Source organism: Triticum aestivum, chromosome 7B (assembly GCF_018294505.1).
Source record: "Triticum aestivum cultivar Chinese Spring chromosome 7B, IWGSC CS RefSeq v2.1, whole genome shotgun sequence".
Taxonomy (NCBI): Eukaryota; Viridiplantae; Streptophyta; class Magnoliopsida; order Poales; family Poaceae; genus Triticum; species Triticum aestivum.
Genome location: NC_057813.1, coordinates 721,435,809 through 721,444,557, shown reverse-complemented (window position 1 = coordinate 721,444,557; position 8,749 = coordinate 721,435,809). Strand labels below are relative to the sequence as shown.

Sequence of the window (8,749 nt, the reverse complement as noted above, 5' to 3'; positions counted from 1 at the left end):
TGTTCTGTTTTTATTTCTTTTGTTCTTTTCTTTTTATTTATTCTTTTATCTTTGTTTCTTATTGTTTTAGTTTTTTGTGAAATATATACTTGGCATCTAATTTGGTATTTCAATTTAGTCCACTACCACAAAAACTCTAGTCCCCAAATAATTTAGTTTGATAATTTATTTAATTAGTGAAGGCATTTAAATAATTAGTTTTGCTACTATTTAAATCATTATGGTGTAGTTAAGCATTTCATAAAAGTTTGGTTTCACCACCCCATTTACCTATGATTTATTCGACACATTTAGAACATTTTAGTTTTATTTTTGGAAAACTTTTGTTGTTTGCCTTAATTTCAAATTTGAATTTGAATCGTTTTCGAACTAACACGAGATTAGCGACAGTAACGGAGGTGACGTGGTGTCATTAGCAGAGGTTACTGTAGCTTGATTATCCGGGCGTCACACACTAGGCTCGTGAGTCTTGAAGGCAGAGAAAACATCACGATTTGTCTGATCCTACATCGGACAAAGTGGTGTGTCCTGGAGCGCGGTTATTGGCTCGCACCTCCTCTACGCACACATCCATATAAATGGAATGAGCCGCAGCATCCCAAATTGCTTTCGGACCCTTCACTTTTTCCATCTACAACATTCACATGTCAATGTTTTTACTAAGCAGACATCTATCCATACCAACACAGAATTAATAGTAAGCAATCAATCATATAGAAGTACATTCCTTACAGATTTTCATACAATGTTTTTTGCTAAATGTTGCATACAAAATATTTCAGTACATGCCATCAATCACATGTTTGCATCATCCAAAGCAACATACAAATTAACTAACAAGAAACCATACAAGATTCCCCTGCTTTGCCTCCTGTAGCAGCAGCAATACAATGAGAAATCATGAGGAAGAAGAGAGGCAGTGGAGGAGGCACTCACCAGCTATCCTGGCCGGGCGGAGGCCGGGCGCGTCCTGCTGCCGGGCGGGGGGAACGGAGGGCGGGCGGGCCGGCGGGCCTGCGGACGCCTCCTGCTGCAGGGCGAGGATGGACGTCGGGGCGGGCGGGGAGGAGTCGAGGAGGGGCGGCTGGTCCGGGATGAGTGAAGGAGAAGGGGCGGCCGGCCTGGGGCGGCGTCGTAGGGGCCTCCCGCCGGCAGATCGGACGACGCCGGGGCCGGGAGCTGGCTGGCGGCGCGCCAAACCCTAGCTCGAGATAGCTGGAGACGATGGGTGTGCGGGGACGAGGAAGCGCTTCGTGAGAAATCCCCTGCTTTTTGCCTCGCTCGGTCGGCCCTCCCAGGTGGCATTCTGGCTGTAAATACAGTTGCCAATAGGGGTATTTGGTTCAAAGCGAACCGTTTTGTCTTGAGGGAATGACCAGAATGACCAGAATTGCCAAGTTTCGGTGATTCTAGATTGCACTGTAATTCTGAGATGATTTTGGACCATTCTTGAGGCAGAGATGAGTTCTTTTGTAATTCTGATTCCTCAGGAAGTAATTCTTCACAATTGAGCCAAAAGAACTGGCCCCAAAGGCCTCTGCTTCCCGCCCTTTGGGCTGCTGAAAAGAGACCTTTGGTCCCGATTGGTGGCACCAACCGGGACTAAAGGGGGTCATTAGTCCCGGTTGATGCCACGAACCGGGACCAATACCCTGTGTATATAAGCAGGACTTGTAAATTTTTCAGTTTCATCGACCATTTGCCTCCCAACGGCGCCGCGACCACATCGATGCCGCCAGGCTGCCGGACTGCGCCGTCGCCTCCCCAAGAACTGCCCCCGACGCCCTCGTCGTGCGTGCCCTCGAGCCCGCCGCCGCCCTTCTCCTCGTCGCCGAAGCTAGCCCTCGACGCCCTCGCTGCGCCGCCCCTGCCCCGACACCGTCGCCGTGTGTGTCGCCCCTGCGCCGACACCGTCGCCGTCGCTGCGCGCGCCGCCCCTGCGCCAACACCGTCGCTGTCGCCGCGCGCGCCGCCCCTGCCCCGACCTCGTCGTCGTCGCCGTGCGCGCCACCCCTTCCCCGACCCCGTTGCCGTCACCCCGACCACATGCCGCCGCCACGTATATATGATGTTTTTTTTCATATATATGATTCTTTTAGATTATACGTATATGTATGATTATATGTATGTGTGTATATATGATTATATGTCCTGTTTTTTTCCAGATTTTTTGTTCATATATATAATGATTTGTTTTTTTGCATTATTATAAAAATCTATATATGTATGTATGTTCTTTGTGTATATATGCAAAAATTAGGTTTTTTGAAAAATTTCATCTATGTATGTTCTCTGATTTAGTGCATTTTAGGTTAGTTTCATTTTTAGAAAAGTTTTACATATTTTGGAAGAAGGAAGAGAAGGGAGAAGGAAGAAGAAGAAAAAGCTTTATATATGCAAAAGTTATATTTTAGAGGAGAAATAAATAAGAAGAGGAAAAAAAGAAAAAGAAAAGAGGGGGGGGGGGTCGATATACCCCCTCCCCGATAACTTCGACTTGAGGGGGGTGGGGCTTCATATGATATTTTTTGTGCATATGATGTTTTTTTAATATGATGTTTTTTTATTTAGGTTGTTAATTAGTAAATATCGATTTTAGGTTAGTGCATAGGTTAGTGTAGAGGAAAAAGTAAATTAAGGAAAAGGAAGAAAAGTGGAAGAAGAATAAAAAGGAGTGGTAAAGGGAAAATAAGAAGAGGAAGAAGGAGAAGAAGAAAGGAGAAGAAGAGGAGAGGAAGAGGAGGAGAAATAAATAAGAAGAGAAAAAAAAGAAAAAAAGAGGAGAAGAAGAAAGGAATATATAGAAGAGAAGAAGAAAAAATAGAGTAATTTCTATTTTTTTCTTCACCTCTATTCCTTTCTTCTTCTCCTTTTTTTTCTTCGATCTTCTCCTCTATTCCTTTCTTCTTCTCCTCTTTTTTTTCTTATTCCTCTTCTTATTTTCTATCGGGTATGTCGTTGTCGATATACCACCTCCCCGATAACTTCAACATGAGGGGGGGGGCGAGGGTTCGAGGGTCGAGGGTCGTCGAGGGGTCGAGGATCGCCGAGGGTCATCTAATGATGAAGACATAGTTTTGTTGAATCCTTTGACACTAGACCCTAGAAGCACTGCGAGGCCACCCAAATTTACCAAGTTAAAAGAGCGTTGTCGTCGAGGCCACCCCGAACCCTTGAAGTATTGCCGAGGCCACCCCAAACCCTAGAGAAGCATCGAGGCCACTAATTAATATAATTCCTTGTTGAGATTAGCTATAGCTAGGTCTACGTTTGCCACTAATATATCCATCTGTCATGTTTGTATAATAATTGCCATGTTGTAATATTTGCAGAAACTATGGAGCACGGCCGAGACGAGGAAGCAGAACGGGTGTTGGGGGACATAACCGCAGGTGGAGGTGATGTCATGTCGTATCTCAACGAAATCGATGGTCTGGAAGGAGAGTGTGAAGCAGGCTATGGTTATCGAACAATGGAGGAGGAAGGACATGATTATGATGGCTCCGGTGACCGAATGCCGGTGCAAGAAGGAGACCGTGATGACAGCTCCGGTGACCGAATAGAGTCTGACCAGGTATATATATTAATTAAGCCTGTGCTGACTAGCTAATTGATGCATTCATTGTTTTGGTATCTACACATATTAACTCTCGTCTTTCTTCTTATTTCTAGCCCTCGGATCGAACACAACTTCGGTAAAGAGACGAGGACCGAAGAAAAAGTTGCGCTCGGATGAAAGGTTCACGATCACAGCAATCGCGCGCGATGGCCAACCAAGGACGCGTTTACTGCTCGGTGCGGGGTTCTTGTTAGGGACATGATCCCGATCAGCATCGAGCTATGGAATCAGCCTAAGAAGGAAGAGCTTCAAGTTTCTTTTGTCGAAGATACACGGAAAGAGGATCTTTGGAATGCGCTGAATGTAAATTTCACCCTACCGGAAGAGGAGGATCCGGAGAATCCAGTTATAGAGCCATTGATCAAGTCATGTGCTCTCAAGAAGATGGCAGATCTATTCAGGAGGTGGAAGAATGAGCTGAAAGCAAAGTTTGTCGACCAAAAAAAGACACTATAATTCATCAGCCGGTATGAGAAGCTCAGAGATCAATGGGACGCATTTGTGGCCAACAAGACATCGGAGAGGAGTAAGAAGATGTCAGCGACAAACAAGATAAATGCTGCGAAGAAGGAGCATCACCATCGCACGGGGTCAGGTGGCTACCTCAAAGCCCGGCCGTTGTGGGCAAGGCTGAGAACGACCTGCTTGATAAAGGGGTCGAACCAGAGACATTGAACTGGCGATACCGTCCAAGGACTTGGTTCTTCGGGGTTGGCAGAACCTTGGACCCTGTAATAGGGAAGTGCGTTTGGACGAGCGAGCAACTGTGAATACCCGGACGGACACGAGGCACGCCAGGCTCCATTCCGTGGAAGGTTGGGTTTCCGGACGCAGGCGGTTACAAAATCCAAGAGAGGAGAAGGAAAGTGGAGTAGAGCGAACTGCAGGAGCTGCACGCAAGGGTAAGGAAGCTAGAGGAACGAGAAGCAGTTCGAAGCAAGCGACCTACCGAAGCTACCCCCGAAGCTACCCCGCCATCTCAGCAGAGAAGTAGCGTGGCTTCCACCGAGCTGCTTCTGCTGGAGCCTGTCTTCACGGCTCCTGCTAGCTACCCCTTTGGATGCTATCACGGAGTCTCAACATTGCCACCTTATGACGCAATGGGAGAAGTACAAAGTCAAGGCGGCTGTCGGCTCTGTTCGACCTACTGAACCCGGTGCAACTATTCACTGCCGTCCAATTCCAGAAGGATATGCTAGGGTGATGGTGGACGAAATAACAGAGAGATTTGAGGAGCTCGTGCTTGACCACCCTACCGGTGAAGGGGAGACTAGGCTGGGTTCTGCTCTGAAGACTCCATGCCTATGGCGGAAGGAGCTCATCAACCTTCCGAACTGGACGCCTCCGCCTCCTCCTCCTCCTCCTCCGGCGAGTCAGGGTGCTCCGCCTCCTCCTCCGCCTGCTCCTCCGGCGAGTGATCAGGGCACTCCGCCTCCTTCTCCGGCGCGTGGCGGCACTCCGCCTCCTTCTCCGCCTGCGCCAGCGCGCCCGACCAGCCAGTCTCCTCCTTCTCCGCCTCGTCAGCAAAGGCGGAAGAGACCCGCCGCCGCTTCGGCTGCTCGGGCGTGTCGTAGTCCTTCTCCTCCGCCTCATAGGCAACGAAAGAAGACAGCTGCAGCCGCTCGGCTTGCTCTGGCGTCTAGGAGTACAGCCAGAGGCGGGAGGCAATACCGATTCGGTCCATCTCTCAAGACTCCGGAGAAGTTACCATACGAGATGACTGAACAGGAAAACGAGGAGATCTGTCAAGCCCAAGTGAAGGACTACTTCGAAACGCAAAGAACTAAGAGACATCCACCTCCGGAGGAGAAGATAGATCCGCTGAAAGCGAAGCGCACTTTGGATGCCCTACAACGACCACCACCGTCTCCACCGCAAACCAACTATGAGCGCATTACTGAAAAGACATATAAGGAAGTGAAGCGGTCGGGAAGTACTTGCAGTGACAAAAGGTTACAAGAACGAAGAAGTGAGAAAAAAATTCCCCAGCTCGGCGAACAAGCGAACCAATCGTGCCCCTCGCTCAAGGTGTCTAGCGATATCATCGCTAATCATCCGGGGATCTTGCCCGGTACCAATCCTGCAGATTACATGCACGACGATGCACATTTTGATATAATGGAGGTGGATGAATTCAAATACAAGTATGGGAAGCCTCTCGTCAAAGATGGAACTACTGTAACAACGATGATGCGAAGATTCCATGATTGCTACACACTGGTAGAAAAGGGGGCATCAGTCCCGGTTCGTAAGGGCCTTTAGTCTTGGTTCTTGAACCGGAACTAAAGGGTCCTGACTAATGCCTCCACCCTTTAGTCCCGGTTCTAACACGAACCGGGACAGATGAGCCTCCACGTGGCTATGGCGAGCAGCCCAGGCAAGGGGGCCTTTGGTCTCGGTTGGTGACCTGAACCGGGACCAAAAGGCTTCCACGTGTCAGCAGCTGAGGTTTTTCTTTTTTTTTTAAAAAGTGGCTGGTTTAGGGGTTTTGGGGGTTAATTTTAGGTTGTTATTAGCTAGCTAATAGAGAGAAGTGTCCTCTATTATACTGCTATGTTCATTTCACCCGCTGATATATAATAACTAATGCATGCTCGCATCATACATCATCATATATAATAACAAGTCCTACTAATCATGCATCATCATACAACTTCTACTCGTTATTGATAACAAGTCATATGATCATCCTCCTCATAGTCATCGAAGCCAACCCTACATAATTGTTCTTAGCACATGGTCATCAGTATCAGGTAGGACCTAAACACCCTTAAGGTAAAATAGCATGAAACAATATAGACCCTGACTCTCCATTATGAAGAATGGAGATCATCCTGTCTCCAATTCTTGCGCTTCACCTCCTTTTGCTTGCAAGAAGCTCCTTACGACTGTCCATACATTTTTTCCATTCTTTGATTGTCATGTCTCCACTTCTTTTAGAAATCCGGTATGGACAATTGAGATTCGTAGGACGACCTGGTTGTATGTTCAAAACATCAAGGCGACCGTGCGTATACATCAGATGAGGCACACAATCATTCGGGATTATCTGTTGAAAAACATATTAGTAACTTCGTAGTTAGCAATGATGTACTAGTTTTAGAAGTATTTAAAAAAAGATGCAGGGATGTCGTAATAGTAAAAAATCTTACCAGGGTATCTCCATGGTAGTTACCGTAGTTCAACACGTGCACTAGTGACACGTATTGACCATAATGTTGAGGAGTTCGATTGTAGACATTGTAATTCTCAAGATCAGTACAAAATGCGATCAGATGATTTTTCTCCTTATAAGTTAATTCGGAGCCATCGGTGTAGTGGGTTTTGTCTACCATTTTCCGCACATTCTTTGAAGAATGAAAATAAGCTGTCAATGGAAACAAGCTGTCAACTATTTTGAAATGAACAATATAAATTACTTAATAACTATGTTAAGCTCACATGGTGGAAGAATTGGAGGTGTATCCACAAGGACCCAAATGCCCGTATTGTCTTGCTGGATTGTAGGATCAGCAAGATCCATGGTGACAAGCATACCTTCATCAAAACCATACATCTTGTAAAGTGCTTCCCAATTTTTGCAACCAAAATGGGTTACACTCTCAGCATTGTACAACTTTACTTGAAAATCCACACCATGATGGGTCCTTAGGAGAATTTTTTTGGTTTCCATACTTTCATGGTCTTCAAAACCCATCCTCTTCAAGACATAGCGTCTTGCATAACATGGGATAAGCTAGTCGAATTGGAAAAGATGAAAAATACACGTTAAAAAAGTTGACGTACCCGCAAAAAAAAAGTTGACTTCGTGCTTAATTATGAAAAAAACTATTATCTTCGTTGTGTACCGTATGAACATCGAAGGTCTCCTCGAGCTTAATGCTGAAGCGCCGATCTTCCTCCAGCTCAATGAACCTGTCGCATATAACTCGGTCGTCGTGGCACCAGTCGCACTCGCCCGGGCGGTTTTCGTCGTCCGAGTACGACATTTCCGGCCTAAGTTCATAATTCAAATATTAAACATATGTACTAAAAAACCTAAATTATATCATTATTATTAATCATGGGTTGACTATCGGTGATGGTACGTAGCTCCTCCTTTCATTCCCGAGTGCATTATTACAACAAATTGTCTAGCACACGGGAATGAAGGAGAAGCTACCCCCACGACGACGTGGATGATGGAGGGGGCTCCTAGATTTCTGCATAGAGTGCTCTTCAATTTTAGCATTCAAAGTAGGAGTACTTTTCCAATATGAGCATTCAATAAGCAAAACCAAATTATAAAATAAAGTAGTATTCAAATTAACATGCATTCAATTATAACCAAAAGTACATCATCTCTTGTGTTCGTACATCGTCGAATACTCCTCGAATACTATCATACATATAGCATCGCTAATTAATACGGCTAGAACCGTAGCGCCCAACGGGTATCGTCGCGGGCGGTGGACACCCAAAGATAAGGAACAATCACGGGACCATAGCTCCAGTGAGATCCCTGAAAAACCTGCCAGGTATTGTCGAACCTGCCCTCCAACGCAACCACGTAGCGAAGGGTGTGCTCGTCCTCCTCGCTGACACGGTGACGTACCACCTCCGCGGTGTCCGGAAGCCTCGGCACCGTCACTGGCCCACGCGACCGCCACCAAACAAGGATCGGGTCAACAACGGGCTGCCTCCTCACCAACCTACGTCCCCCAGAAGGTAGCACCTCCCAATACCAGCCCGGCGGAGCCCAGTCCTGAACATGGCCCTGATCAAGCAGGCCTCCACCACCGCCGAGTCGACGACGACGAGGATGCGGGATAGGCATCACCGACGTCGATGCGGAAACTACTTTTATATATAGTTAAATAAATTAGTTTTATTAATTAAATCAACTAGTTCAACTACTAAGCACTTATTATAAATAAATAAAGTAGTACTTATTAAAAATAAACTACTTCTATATATAGTAAAAAATTAACATCTAAATTACAACACATCTGACAAAAAATCTATGAACTACACATCTAACAAAAAAATCAATGAACTACAAAAAAATCATTAAAATTCTATGAACAGAATTAGAACAGAAAAAAATCATAAAAATTCTATGAACAGAAAAAAATCATAAAAATTTGACAT

At 45.9% G+C, this 8,749-nt stretch overlaps 1 pseudogene across 1 annotated transcript in view; it reads right to left on the bottom strand.

The window, feature by feature from the left end:
• The window catches only part of LOC123158617 (receptor-like protein EIX2), a 68,340-nt pseudogene that overhangs the window by 49,287 nt on the left and 10,304 nt on the right, over positions 1 to 8,749 (bottom strand). Inside the window, exon 4 of the transcript XR_006479354.1 lies at positions 7,205 to 7,220. The product of XR_006479354.1 is annotated as a receptor-like protein EIX2 (transcript). The remainder of the gene's footprint in view (positions 1 to 7,204; positions 7,221 to 8,749) is intronic.